The sequence below is a fragment of the Pongo pygmaeus genome, chromosome 5 (genome assembly GCF_028885625.2).
Source record: "Pongo pygmaeus isolate AG05252 chromosome 5, NHGRI_mPonPyg2-v2.0_pri, whole genome shotgun sequence".
Classification (NCBI taxonomy): domain Eukaryota; kingdom Metazoa; phylum Chordata; class Mammalia; order Primates; family Hominidae; genus Pongo; species Pongo pygmaeus.
Window position 1 is genome coordinate 140,356,967 of NC_072378.2, and position 15,122 is coordinate 140,372,088.

Here is a 15,122-nt window from a genome sequence, read left to right on the forward strand (position 1 = left end):
TGGTATTTTGTTGTAGCAGCCCAAACTGACTAAGACAAAGTATCTTCTTATCAAAGATCGGACTTTATATTTTTACTTGTGTTAGTATTTCATAATCCCAAAGTTCTACAACTTCCATATAACAAAAATTTTGAATTCGGTACAATGACCTTGTAAGTATTTCATTTATAACAAGCCTCTTTAAAATATATTTAGTAACCTTGCTCTAATTAGAAAGAATTTAAAATATACAATGATATCTTAGGTATGTTTATTTTTAGTGAGAATTGATTTGTTTGTTTTGTTTTGTTTTGCGATAGGGTCTCACTCTGTCACCCAGGCTGCTGGAGTGCAGTGACGGAATGCAGTGGCATGATTTCAGCTCACTGCAACCTCAACCTCCTGGGCTCAGGTGATTCTCCCATCTCAGCCTCCAAAGTAGCTGGGACTACAAGCACACACCACCACACCAACTAATTTTTGTATCTTTTGTAGAGACAAGGTGTCAGTTTACTGCCAGGCTGGTCTCGAACTCCAGGCTTAAGGCGGCCACCCATCTCAGCCACCCAAAGTGCTATGATTATAGGTGTGAGCCACCGTGCCTGGCTGTTGTTGTTTTTAGTCATGAAATATTCAACTTTGTCCAGCCATCCTGGGCTACTCTAACAACTGTAATTGCTTTATAACTACTTAGTTATGGATTTCTGGAATCTGAAATTGAGGCCATAAGCAGAAATGACTAAAATATAGAATTCTTTCTCCTATCTTTATTTGTTCATCTAGATATTGGAACTGTATCATTAAATTTAAAGAGGGGAACTAGTATTGACAACAAATTAAATTATTTCAACCAAAACCACTTAATAGGTATGTTGACTGTTAGTCATTAACAAATCAGCTGAGAAAAAATAGTTTTATTTCCACTTTGTTGATTCAACAAATAATTTTCATATTTGTAATTCATATTGACATTCACAGATTCCTAGGATCTCTATTATCGGATACCTCATTTGTGCCTGTGATTATTTCTTCATCTATGCCTGACTTTGCCCTTTCCTAGCTGAATGTCCTTGAAAAAATCATTTGGCCTTTTTGTGTCTGTTTCCTCATCATGAGGTGGAAAAATACATAGAGTCAAATGTTTGAGGTTGTTTCCAGAAATTAATTTAAGTAAGCACTTTGAATACTACCAGACCATGGTAAGTTCTATGATGATGACGACAGATGCAGTTGAGAACTCATTTGCTAGCAGCATCCTAAATAACTCTGCTTCATGGAAGAAAAACTCTGTAAATACCAAAGATTAAGATCCTTGGTTTAAGACTCAAGGAATCTGTTTACAAGGTAAGTAAGCAAGAGAACAAAAACAAAACATAATTTATACAAGGCCCATTCAATCACAATCTTATCTTTTCAATTTCAAGTCTATCCCCTTTAAGTTTCCATGACATAAATATCAGCTGACATACACACAAGGTGACTCACCTTCTTCCCATTAAACTAGGTTGAGATTAAAAACAAACAAGCAAACAGCTGGAATGTGGCACGTGGGTCAGACCCTTCTGAGTCCAGTTGGGTAACTCAGCAGAGATCAGAATGATCTTCAAAAACCAACAAGCAATTGGCACGTATCTTCAGGCATGCTTGAAGTCTATGGGGCCAAATGGTAGAGTATCCTGGCAGAGCCAAAAAGTCTTCTTTTATGACACAGAAAAGAAAACTTCTTTCAAAGTAGTTATGCAACCCAGGAGAACACAATGCATCCACTGTGTGTGTCCTGGGACTGTCTATGAACACATTATTTCATATTTTTGTCTTCTGTAAACTTCAGCATTGATGATGAACATCATTTCAAGGAAATATCCCACTACTTTATCTCTGTAAAGACATCCATAGAGAATGTAAGTTATAATTTCCTTATTCATTTTTCTGGTTAGAGAAGGCATTTCTATTTTAATGGTCAATTATTATATTCTGAATTTCCCACAAGTCTCCTTTTCATATTTAAACTCTAGGGTTTTTTTTTTTTAATTCCTAAGATAAATAGAAAAGTCAAGGTTAGAAAATGTTCAAAACAATTGCTCACCTTATAAAATCTTGTTAGGGAAGTAATTTTGCTCATTTCATACTGTTGACATTTCTGAATTTCAGTAATCATTAATTTTTTTAAAGCTGCCAGCAGATATGTACAATACTCCTTTTAGATATTATTCCCATCAAAGACAGATTTCAATTACCTCTTTCACTCTTTGTGTCATTTCTCTATTATTTTGAAAATATTACTAATGCCTTCAAGTTCATTTGTATTCTGTAAGATTCTCCTTGTATCCAAGCAACTCCATCTGAAAAAATAATTTGTTTTTTTCATGAGAGATATATTCAGAACAAAACCCTGCATATATTTATGATTTTTTTGATAATAATTTTCATGATACTAATTTCCTGGAAAGGGATTTGCACTTTACGAACAGTGATTTCCTTTGAAACCTTCTCTGGTCTATGTCACCACAGTTATCTAAACAATTTAGATGTCCCTTTCTTGACTAAACTTTTAAAAAATGTTGATTCTGTTCTGTTTTTAGAAATGATACACATCATCAGATAATTTGTAAAACAGAAAATATATTAAAAAATAAAAACTTCCTTAAATAACCATGGGATAATCAAGGTTGTAGTAGACTGCCAAGTGAGTTATAAAAACTCCAGAATTAAGTCAGAATTAGACAGATAACCAAAGAATCTGTGGGGCACTTTGATGAACTCAAGTGAATCCTTACATTCGTCTTTACTGAGAAAACTGTTGGGAATGATTTCACTTCCTTTTTTTTTTTTAATATAAAGCATATCCTCCAGAGTGGCACATGCAGAAATATTTTTTACACATGTGTATTTACTGTTAAGTACACAATACGCCTATGAGAACAACCATAGCTAATAGTTTAAAGAACTGTGCTTGGGGCGAAGGGGAGGAATGTGTGGCTGGAGACTTAGTTTGGCACGACTGAGAAGCACCCAAGCGGAGTAAGGACGGGTGTGTCGGCTGCTGCTAGGCGGCAGTTCTGGTACTTCTCAGTCATGACATTCGGGGTCAGGAAACTGAATTCTCATCAGCAAAAAGGGGATAATAGTAGTACTATATCTCTCATAATATTGTTACAAGAATTGCATATACTTATATTCACAAAATAAGTAAAATGTTTTGAACAGTGTCATGCAGTTATGTCCTATGCAGGTATTTTACTGTAATTGACTTTATTTTTGTTTTAGAGCAGTTTTGGGTCCACAGGAAAGTTGAGTGGAAAGTAGAGAGTTTCCATATCTCCCCTGCTCTCACACATGCACAGCCTCCCCCATGATCAACATTCCCCTCAGACTGGTACATTTGTTTACAATGGGTGAACCTACATTGACACATCATTGTCACCCAGAGTCCAAGTTTACATTAGGCTTTGCTCTTAGGTTGTACCTAATGAGTTTTGACAAATGTTTGATGACCTTTATTTTAATAATGAAAATGGTTTGGTTGCTAGGGACTAGATTGTGACACTTTTGTTACAAATATGAAGAAAGTCGGGAGATTGTTAATGAAATCCCTTTCTAGAGCAAAATTATAGAAAATGTGCCAGGTCTGCAGACTGGTAGGTCCCCCTCCAGTCCCTGAACTGCCCACTGGAGGTTATGATGAAGACACTCACTTGGTGGTTAAACTTGCATGACTTAATGAAGGAAAGAAAATGTGGTTTCTGTAAGAGGACATCCCGTAACTGGACCATGATGGTTCTTTGTAAGGTCACAATAAAGGGAGAAAGAAGTGGAAAAAATTTAAACTTTAGAAAAAGTAAAAAATCCTTATGTAGTAAAGATAAAATTTTGCTGTCATGCTATCTTGTAGGAGGCGCCAGTGGCATTTTGCTGAATTGCTTGTGATGAATTCTAAGAAAAAATAAAAGGTATTACTTTGAAGGAAAGGGGAATGCTGGCATGGAGATCATTGCCTGGAAGGAGAAGAGGCTGAAAATATAAATAGAGAAAAATCAATTTGGGTAAATTCATAAATCATTGATTTAGAATTAATGTATAGAAGACAGCGTTGGTAGGCTGGGAGCAGTGGCTCACGCCTGTTATCCCAGCACTTTGGGAGGATGAGGCGGGTGGATCACTTGTGGTCAGGAATTTGAGACCAGCCTGGCCAACAGGGCGAAAACCTGTCTCTACTAAAAATACAAAAGTTAGCCGGGCATGGTGGTGCGTGCCTGTAGTCCCAGCTACTCAGGAGGCTGAGGCACGAGGAGAATCTCATGAACCCGGGAGGCATAGGTTGCAGCTGAGATTGCATCACTGCATTCCAGCCTGGTTGACAGAAGTGAGACTGTGTCTCAAGGAAAACAAAAGACAGAGTTGGTTATTTGCACAATAGTGTAATACCTGTACAAATATAACCAATGTCTTTATCTTTCATGTAGATACCTCTCCACAGGCTACCACGTGAGTCTACAAAATGTGCCTTGCCCCAGTCAGCTGGAGCAAAGCCATATAAAATAGGCCTAGTTCAGACAGTGTTCTAAAAAGAAAACTACTAACAAAGGGGGCTTGGAACGGTTCCTTGGGATGTCAAAAATCAAATTAGCTTATTCTATTGTAATTGCTTATTTAAAATGGCAGAATCCCCCCTAGAATTGGAAATGTTCAGTAATTTATTCAGCAAATATTTATTGAGCACCTACTACATGCCAGGTGGTCACAAGTTTAAAAGTAAGCAATTTAGACAAAGCCCATGCCCTCTTCTAGCTAACAGAAAATAAATACTGGGTGAAAGAATAAAAGAGAATTATGTGCATGTTACGCACTTGACAAGCATAAATGTATGTAACAGCTTTGGAATGTTCTCTGATGAAGTTCTGATATACCTTACCCATTTTTCTCCATTAAGCATGTGGTGAGGACACAGCCTGACTAGTAAAACTGTCTGTGTTCTGATATAATCTAGGTTTCTTTTCTCGTATTGACCAGAAGGTGTGAACATGTGTTGTATGAGTTGTGTATATTTGTGTGTGTGTGCATGTGTGTGTGTGAGAGAGCATGTACACTTTTGTGTCATTCTCAAAACGTAGCACATGAACTGGAATTGAAGAAGAATTAGAGCTTTTGATTACTATTTGGATTATTTTCTTGGTCTTTACATATGCAACTGTTCAAGGCTTAATATAAGTTTGGTCTTTTTAATATAATGTTGTGCAGGAAGCTTTGCTTCCTTGTAATATGTTATGTGACATGAGGCTCATTTGCTTTCCCTATTATCCCAGGAAATGCTAGCATCTTTCTTGTGAGTATTCTGTGTCCTGGGTTTCCTACTGTGCAGCAGTGTAAAGAGAGTAGGGCAATGTAAACTTCTTTGAGAATCACTTCCTGACTGATTGGCGTCTAAGAAGAAACACGATCTGGAGCTTTGCACAGCACCAGGACTCTGCCTGTGAAACACTATTAAATCCACTATTACCCTTCTCCCTTCCACCCTTCCCCCAGGACTCTAAGGTGACGTTCCCACTTAACCCTTTCATGCCCAATAGTATGTAGGGCACACTACCAATGTCTGCAATGAATCATATGGTTTCAGAATAATTATTTTGATCACTTATATCCTTTCTTATTAAAAATGTCTGTGCATTTCTTAAAGAGGAAAGGGGTGAGGGAGGAAAGCTGAAATTTAGAGGAACTGTGTAGTTGTTTTACTTTTTCTTTTATTTAATCATCACATTTAATATTTCCTTATAATTCACATTTTAAAGAAAACAAATCCAAGGCTCAGAAAGGTCAACTAATTTACACACATGGCCTGGCTAAGAAGTGGCAGGGGCTGGATTAGAATCAAGGCATTTCTGACTCAGAGCCAGTGATTTTTCTACTACATACAGTAAGTTCCACCAAGTGGAAAATTAAGGTCTTAATAATACCAGCCAAGAAACACTGCATTAATTATAATGAATGTTTTATGCAGGGTAGTTTTTGGGTCTGAATCATGTGCATCGTTGCCATACATTTTTTATTTTATTTATTTTTTTACTTTGTGTGGAGACATCAGGGTTTATTAACCACTGCATCCAAGACTGAAGATCAGATAGTTAAAAAAAAAAAAAAAAGATGATATTTGAATGTGTAAATATTTGTTTTAGAATACACGGAGATAGTCTTTTTTTTTCTGTCTTTCACCTAACCTTTCTTCCACATCTTAATTACACATTTTTTTTATTGAGGCAACAAATTCCTTCCTCCTTAGATCCGTGCCCCACAACAACCCAGAGCCCAGAACATAAACAAAGACACATTTGGAAGCTCCTGCAGGGAGACCTATATCCAAGATCAGCAGATCCTGCAATTTGCTACTTCCTCCTCCCCCCTCTCCCCAGATGCAGGCTTATGTAAGTCTCCCTGAGGCATGTATGGTTTTAGGGAAAGGATTGAAAACTGTGGCTGGTGCTGTTAGTATTAGATGGCTGTAAATGAATAAATGGATAACAGGCAGCTCACTGATGGTATTCCAAGTATTAATAAATGAGTGCAATTGACACAGTTTGACACCAACACTTTGGAATTTATGACATGTAAAAAGGGAGAATATGAATCTGCCGCTTTCAACTTTTTAATGTAATTGGGATGCCTGAAGCCATTTTACCATCTGTAAGCTTCCCGTATTAGCCCTGATTTACTCCTGAATGTCCACAAAGCCTGGGACTTCATATAAAATTTTGAAAAGAGTTCAACATTGTAGCTTTTCTTTTAATATCTGAAACTTGTTATAGCATGTGCTGCTACTTCCAGGCAGTTTAGTGTCATTAAAGCAAACGCCATATAAACCTGACTTCCTATTTTTAACATTGTAGAATTCTATATTAAGTGCCATGAACAAAGAAGCACATCAGATGAATACTTTTTCCTTTAAAATGAAAAACTCCCTTAACCAGGATGTTCAGAACCCTCCCAAAATGGACTTGTTTTCAGCTTGTTCATCTTTTCCACCTCCCTACTGCTTTTTAAAAGTTTCATGTCCATTTTTGGTGACAATTTATTATTTGAAGTCATCTTCCAAGGGCAGGAAATATCTTTGTAGAAAAGAGTCCGAAATAAACTTCATGTGCAAAACAAACGTATCACAGAACAGTAGAGACAGTTCCTAAGCAGATTGTGTTCTAAAAGTTTGCCTAAAAGAATGCTGTTTGGAGCCTGGAACATATTTTTCATGGAAACACTATAGATGGCTGTTAAGTTCTAAGGTCAGTGTTTGAGGCCATGTGACCTGTGAAGTAATTGGATCGCAAAACTGCATTTTTTAAATACCACTTTGTGATAATTTAGGATATTATTTTGGTAACATCACACATTGTAACATGGAATCTAGAGCTACTGCATAGCATCATGAGCATGATAGTTTAACTAGGTTCCAGTCACACTGATCTCCTTGTTATTGCTCAACAAGGAGTAAGGACTGTGGTATGGGCATACAAATTGGGAGAGCGTGTGTGTTTAATGATGACTGTAGTCTGTGCAAGGATCAAGTCAATATCAAGTCATGCAGTTTGGAGTACCTCTCCCCTCCCACTTTTTTGATGTACATGTTTAAGTAAGAGTCTCAAAGTGTCAACATTTTTTGTTGGGTCTTTGTTGTGATTCATCACCATGTGATCCTGAGGCAGCGGATGTCTTGATAGGAAAATATTGATAGTGCAGAGCTGATATATTCCTTCCCCACTTTTACTTGAATTGCCCTGTGCTTCTTTAGGGTTCCCTGCACCCTCTTTTTCTCTCCCTCTCTTCCCATTCAGTGGTAGGGTCTAGGGCTGTAGAACACACCACAACTAATCTTGATTTAAGCAGACTACTTAGGGGGTTCTGATGCATACTAAAAGGTGACTCACTGGACTGGAAAGTGTGCCTATAAAAGGTATCCTGGCCCCTATTGCTTCACCAACAATCAGCTAATTTGTTGTTGGCCTATTCCACCTTCTACATTTTCCACTGTCATAAATTCTTCGGCTGCTGCAACTGAACATGCTGGAGAGCCACCTTTCTTCTCTTAGACATCCGTGTAAAGATGTAAGCCTGGTTCAGAGGCTGCTTTGGTCCCACTTCATTACTTGTAGGTTCCTACAATAAAAGACCGTTCTTTCCTATATTTGCCGTCTTCACCGTTTATACTCAAGATGGTGGTTAGAAGCCAGACAATAGATAATGAAAAGAATGATAAATCATTGAGTGGTTGAAAACTAACACAAATATTTGATTAGATTTCTAGCTGTAGTAAATCAGCAAATCTCAATTCTTGAGTAGGTGAAGTTTGAATTACCCAGGTGAGGAAAAGCAGGCTACTGAGCACTGCTCTGGGAGTCGGATCAGTAGGAGCCTGATCATATCTCAGAACAGGGCAGTATGAGCATCAGAGTTTGTGGAGAAAAGGGCAAAGTGGAAAGATATCTTACTAGTTTTTCAGCCCCTTTGGCTTTTAGAGGCAATTCTGGTGAGGGCTCAGAAAGAAAAGAAGAAAGCTGGGGAGAAAGCTCCATAGTTTTAGAGAGCACATAAATAATCATGTACAGGATGTTAGTAGAAATACGGATGTTCAGGATGATTTTGATGAAGCTTCAGACAGAAATGAGTTTTCCCAGAGGTCTCTTTGAAAGACTCAAGGCTTCTCCCTTTTGATCATGTCTCAGGTAGTCTTAAAGCACTCAGAATCCAGCACGTCAGCAAAGAAAATTTATGGCTATTTTACCAATCATAGAAACAATTTAAGTAAAGAGGAGTCGATTAAGCATTTGTAATATTTGCTTTTTAAACTGTGGCAGCAAAATCATTTTAGTGGATAACAATTCACATTAAAAATAGAATGAAAAAATAGAACATAATAAAATATATGAAAGTGGTGCAACTTAGATTTATTTTATGGATCTTTTATTTCCCTCCCTTCCTCTCTCCCTCCCTTCCTTCCTTCCTCTCTGTCTTTTCTCTTTCTTTTTCTCTTTCTTTCTTTCTCTTTCTTCTTCTTTCTTTCTGTTTCTCTCTCTCTCTCTTCCTTCCTTCCTACCTCCCTTCCTACCTTCCCTCCCTCCCTCCTTCGTCTCTCACTCCTCTTTCCTTCCCTCCTTCCTTTTCTCTCTTTCTGATATAAATTTGTATTCTGGGTCATGACGTGTGATGGTAAATTTTATGCGTCAACTTGACTGGAACACAAGATGTCCAGATATCTGATTAAACATTATGTCTGCATGTGTCTGTGAGAGTGTTTCTGGAAGAGATGGCATTTGAATTGGTAGAATGAGTAGAGCATATGGCCCTCCCCAAGGTATGTGGGCATCATGTAATTTGTTGAGGGCCTGAATAAAACAAAAAGATGAAGAAGGTTTGAGTTAACTCTGTCTGACTGCTTGAGCAGGACATCTGTTTTCTCCTAGTTCTAGTGTTGCTGGTTCCCAGACCTTCAGAATCTATAGCACTGGCTATCTGACTTCCAGGCCTTCAAACTATGCCACTGCTTTTCCTGGGTATCCAGCTTGCAGATAGCAAATCATGGACTTCTCAGTCTCTGTAATCATGTGACCCAATGCCTTATGGTAATTATAATACAGTAGTCCCCACTTATCCACAGGGAAATATGTTCCAAGACCCTTGGTGAATGCCTGAAATTGTGAATAGTACTGAACCCCATTTACACTATGTTTTTCCTATACTTACATACCTATGCTAAGGTTTAGTTTATAAATTAAGAACAGTAAGAAAGTAACAATAATTAATAATAAAATAGGCAAAGGATAACAATATACTATAATAAAAGTTATGTTATTATGGTCTCTATGTCTCCCAAAATCTCTTATTGTACTTTATTCACTCTTGTTCTTGTGATGATGTGGGATGACAAAATGCCTGTTTCTGAGACGAAGTGAGGTGAACGACATTGGTGTTGTGATGCAGTGTTTGGCTACGATTGAAAACTAATTAATAACTTTGGAATGGTTTATTTCTAGATTATTCTACTTAATATTTTTGAATTGCAGTAGGCTGCAGGTAATGAAAATCAAGGAAAGCAAAACCACAGAGGAGAGGGGACTACTGTAATAATATAATGATAATAATAATAATAGATTCTGGAAGAGGTGCATGCTAGCAAAAGCCAATGTTTTTGTGAAGAGAGTTTTAAAGGCAACTCTAGTAAGACCTTAGAAACAGAAGAGGAAAGCTGAAGAGAGAGGTTCATCTTCTCATGGAACACTTAAATAATAGTGTAAAGAATGTTGGTGGAAATATGGTATTCATCTGCAAACCAGGAGGTTGGCCTCCACCAGAAATTGACTTGGCTGGCACTCTTGAACTTTCCAGCTTCCTGAACTGTGAGAAGTGAATTTCTGTTGTTAAAGCCATCCTGTCTATGGTATTTTTGTTATAGCAGCCCGAACTGACTACGACACAATGTAAAATGCATTTCTTACTAAGGGTCTTGGTCAAAAAGTTAGAAAGCTATTGGTCTGCACTTATGGTTTATTTCAGATATATAAAGTTGGTCATATTTTAGACATGGGTTAGAGAAATAGGGTGTACAGATACAGATTATATTCTCTCAGGTTGTATTTCTGCAATAAGGGCTAGCCTCTTTATGGGGACAGTGGCTGGTAGATTTAGGTCATGTAATTAAATGTCTAAACTACCCACAGGCATCCAGAAGATAGAACATTTATCCTGTTATGTCATGCTCTCTCTGTAAAAACAAAACTCTTTGTTAAATCAACAAGCAGCACTATTAAGTAATTAAATCATTATAAAAATAATACCCAATTAGAAAATACTTAAATAAATATACCAGTATAATTAGATACCTTCTCATTAAACTTCAATTATCTTTAGCCTAATTCCAATTTTTTTTTTTTTTTCACAAATCAGAAGCTTTCAATCTGAATCATTTCATTTCCCCTTTGGGCTTGTCTACCATTTTTGTATTTAGCTTTCTTCTTTTATGCCTTTTTTTTTCTCAGAAATCTTTATGGTTTTCTCTTCTGCATGATCTTTTGCTATAATCAGAATAAAAGAAATTTGAATCCCTTGTGATGGCCTTTTCCTAATAATGAGTAGTTTTCTTCCATATAACTACTTTTTTTCTCTCAGTCCCCTTTGAAGCCTGAAGCAAGTATAAAAGCTAATTTGAAATTAGCATACAATTGGGTTCCTTATTAGTCTCTATAGTCATTTTTGCAGGTGTATAGTTTGGCCTGGGTCATGGACCCCTGATAGAAAATTGCCTTTTTTTTTCTTTTAAAGGCCCAAGCTTATATTTCTTTAGAACATATTAGAACATTGCTCAAAGTATGACATGCTGTTTAAGCAGAGATATGAATTGATATCTTCATAGTTAATGCACTTAACACTCTTCCTTTTTATTCTACGTGACTTTCAAGGAAATATTAAATTACTCTAAACACATGCCTTTCAAAATTAATGGTAAAATACTTCGCGGTAAATATGTCTTGATCAAGTACAGCGTTCTATGGGGAAGGCATTTCAAAATAGCATTGGCACATAGAAAATGTCAGTGAATTACACCAAGCTTTTTCTCTAGAAGATTCTTCTTGAATTATCTATATACATATTTTAACGGTGACATTTTTAGCCAACTCAGTCACTAGTTCCTATATCAGGAAATTTTACCCTGGGGTCCACTTACCATCTAAAATTTTATGTGCAATGCATGAGTATTTATCTGGGGAAAGTCGCTACCGTTTTTTATGACTTCTTTTTTTAATGAGGTGTAATATATAACAAAATGCATAGACCTTTAAAGGTGATTTCTAAGAGTTGTGTCAATTATATACATTTGTGTAGCTACAACTTAAAACAATACATAAAAGACTTCCATCACCCAAAGTTCTCTTGGGGCCTTTTCTAATCAATTTCCCATCTACCACCCAGTGCAACTGCTTACTGATACTTATCACTATAAATTATTTTTGTCTGTTTTTGAACCTCATCTTAATGGAATCCTATAGTATATAATACTCATTAGTGTCTAGTTTCTGATTTTTTGAAATTCATCATAGTATTGCTTCAATCAATAACTTTTCTTCAATGTTGAGCAGTATTCTCCCATATGACTATCACACAATTTGACTATCCTTTTATCTATTCATGGACCTTTGGCTTGCTTTTGCATATTATAAATAAAGTTGCTATGAACACTCTTGTCCATGTCTTTTTGTGGACATTATCTTTTCATTTTTGGGGAGTAAGTAACTAGGAGTAGAATTGCTGGCTCATTAGATAGGTATTTTAACTTTATTAGAAACAGATCTGCAGCTTTTAATAAACCCTTAAAGGGACCTTGCATCCCAAAACTTAAAGTAGCCCTGCTTTTAGGGCATCTATACAAATGTTTTTGTTTATTTAAAAATATTTTCTCATTTCTCTTTAAGCCTCAGTTACAGACTCAATAAGATGAGTGCTAGACTCTGCCTTATGCCTATAATGCATTAGGCTACCAGTACAAGTTGAAATTATTTAAAATAGTTTTTGTAGATACTTGGATAGTAGATTAATCACAATAGCTAAATTCCACTAGAATGTAAATTTTATGAGGGTAGAGACATTTCTCTGTTCACTGCTGTAACCCAACCATCTAAGATGCTATCTGCATGGATCAGTTCAATAAATATGTGCTAAATGGAAGAATGAAGTATCAGCCATATGTTGGGAAACATTCTAATCGCTTTATATGTAGTGTTTCACTTAATCCTTACAGCCAATCTTTGAGGTAATTCCTTTTATTACTCCCTTTTAAGTGGAGAAATTAGGCACAGAGAAGTTAGGCAATATGCCCCTTGTCACATAGCAAATAAGTCAGGATTTGAATACAAGTAGTTGTCCTTCCAAAGTCATAACTCTTAGCCAGGGAATTCAGAAAAACTACATTGCTTGTGTGTCTCTTGTTTTGTTTCAAGAAACCAAACAGCCTTTTTCTATTTGTTAATTGTATCACTTTTGAAGGAAAAGTCCTTAGGAGGAAATTCCATGGATTGGTTTAGGATGGTGATGCTCATTTTCTTTCTCACAATTAACTGGACTTTTCTTCCCATTCTGATTTGTTCCCATAATGAGAGTTAGGGCTCCACTTCACCTGTATTATAAATAAAAGCCATGGAGGTCTATACATACAATCCCTGGATACTTTTCTTTTCTTTGTTTTGTTTCATTTTCACTTACATCAGGTTAAGCTGAAAGTTTTGATGTTTTTTAGAAGTAACTTTGAATCCAAATGCATGATAACTGTTATAAAGCCTGCTTTGTATGGCCCTTCATGGTGTCATACAGCTTAGGACCTGGTGATGGGATGGCATTGTTTTGCCAGTTGTTAGCTGTTCCTTATTTGTAAGTTTTTAGTAATGTGAGCTTCCGTCTTAGTCTTGTCATGACCACTGTGGTCCCTTCTAGCTAGCAGAGAGGTTGAGGACAGGCTAGTGTGTTCTAATGAACTGGCTTTGTCAACAGAGCTGGCGTTTGCTTACACTCTAAAACAAATCACCTCTCACTATCTCTGCAACACTTCCTCGGAGCTGAATTTATGCCTCTTTTTATCTTGATAGGAAAATATAAACAAAAGATTCTGATTCATATTTATCTCAATGTAGCCAAACTAGAGCCAAATACATCTCAAAATGGCACTTGTTGATGAAATCACTCCTCCCAGTTATATTTGAAGGAGATTCCCCTTCTAAGACACATGACTTCAAATCTCTCCACTGTATCATGCAATGCTCAGCAGCCTTCTGTGAGTACATTGGTGGCAGTTCTCTTTTTCTAGAATGAGCCAGAGGCAAACAAGCTTTTGAGGTTGGAAAACAGTGACGAGAAATTGGTTCATAAACCTACACTTGATAATCATCCATGCTTTTGCCACCAGTATTGCAAATTCTATGTTACAATTTTATGTTGTCTTACATCTTTTTGGCAGCATGTCTTAACCACATATAAAATAATCTGTAGCAGGAAAAAAGTTATCAGTCCTTATCTTTTTAGCTTTGCTAATAAAGATAGTAGAACCGAGATTCTGTGAAATTATGTCCAATTTTTTCCCCAAGGGTAGAAAACCCAAACAGCCTGGAGATAATGAATATGTCTTCCCAAATGGCAATTGTAGCAGGTCTTTCTTAAGCAGCAGTCTCAAATAAAAGATCTATGAATCAAACAAATAATTTGTATTTTAAAAGAAATTTGCTACTCCGTCTTTCCTATAGAATAGTCCTGAAAATAAAATCAGGGCTGTTCATTTTACTTAATACTCTCAAACATCAAGCAAGATTACAATTCCTTGCCTGCCTATGATCCCCTGTAATTCCAACTAGCTCTGTGAAAGCACAGACCTGTTTTGGCATTTCACGTTCTGCTGCTTCATCGAGGCCAGCTCCCTCACTGCAGGCTCTTACGACAGCATATACTTCTCTCAACAGCCATGTTTTCAGTCCTCGTTTCAACAGAAGACTCTAATCTTGTGATTTTTCCGATGCCATACCAAATATAGATTTTGCTGACACTTCCCTGATTTTCTAGGATTTAAAACATTTCAAACAAACTTTTGAAGCAAATGATGACAATGTGTTTTTATGCTTACATAACCCATCTCAGTTATTTCAGACTCAAGATGGAATCCTAGCCCTGTATCAAGTAGAAAACAAAACAAAACAAAAGCCAGTGTGTTGTTTTAGTCATCAGAGTAGTGCTGTTTTCAAGTATTCCGCCTCGTTCTCCTACCACATAGGTAAACAGACTAGCAAAAGTTAATACGGCTGTTTTAAATTAAAGGCATTCAGATGCTGTTTTTTTCTCGAATTTTTGAATGTGTTGTTTAACACACTGAATTTCTGTGCAGTAAGTGGAGAGACTTGATGAGAGGCTGTTGTCAGCTTTAGCCTGGAGATAGAGATGTGACCAAGTACACTTTTCTCAGGTGACTCTCCCCTCACGGGGAGGACTGTGTGTAGGAACTGCTGAGAGCCAGAGGCAGAGATCTGAGCTGGGAGATTTAAGACTATGGTTGACTATACGTGTAACACAAAAACGATAATTCACCAGGCATTTCTTCCCAATAACACAAACTTTAAAATACTTAACAACAA

The 15,122-nt window shown here is 36.8% G+C and overlaps 1 long non-coding RNA gene across 1 annotated transcript; it reads right to left on the reverse strand.

Annotated features, from left to right (window-relative positions):
- Positions 1-1,802: 1,802 nt before the first annotated feature.
- On the reverse strand, positions 1,803-14,638 carry LOC129038434 (uncharacterized). Its single transcript, XR_008503148.1, has 3 exons — positions 14,370-14,638; positions 2,066-2,321; positions 1,803-1,857 (listed from the first exon to the last, which is right to left on the reverse strand). It is a non-coding gene; the product is annotated as an uncharacterized LOC129038434 (long non-coding RNA).
- Between the last annotated feature and the right edge of the window lie 484 nt (positions 14,639-15,122).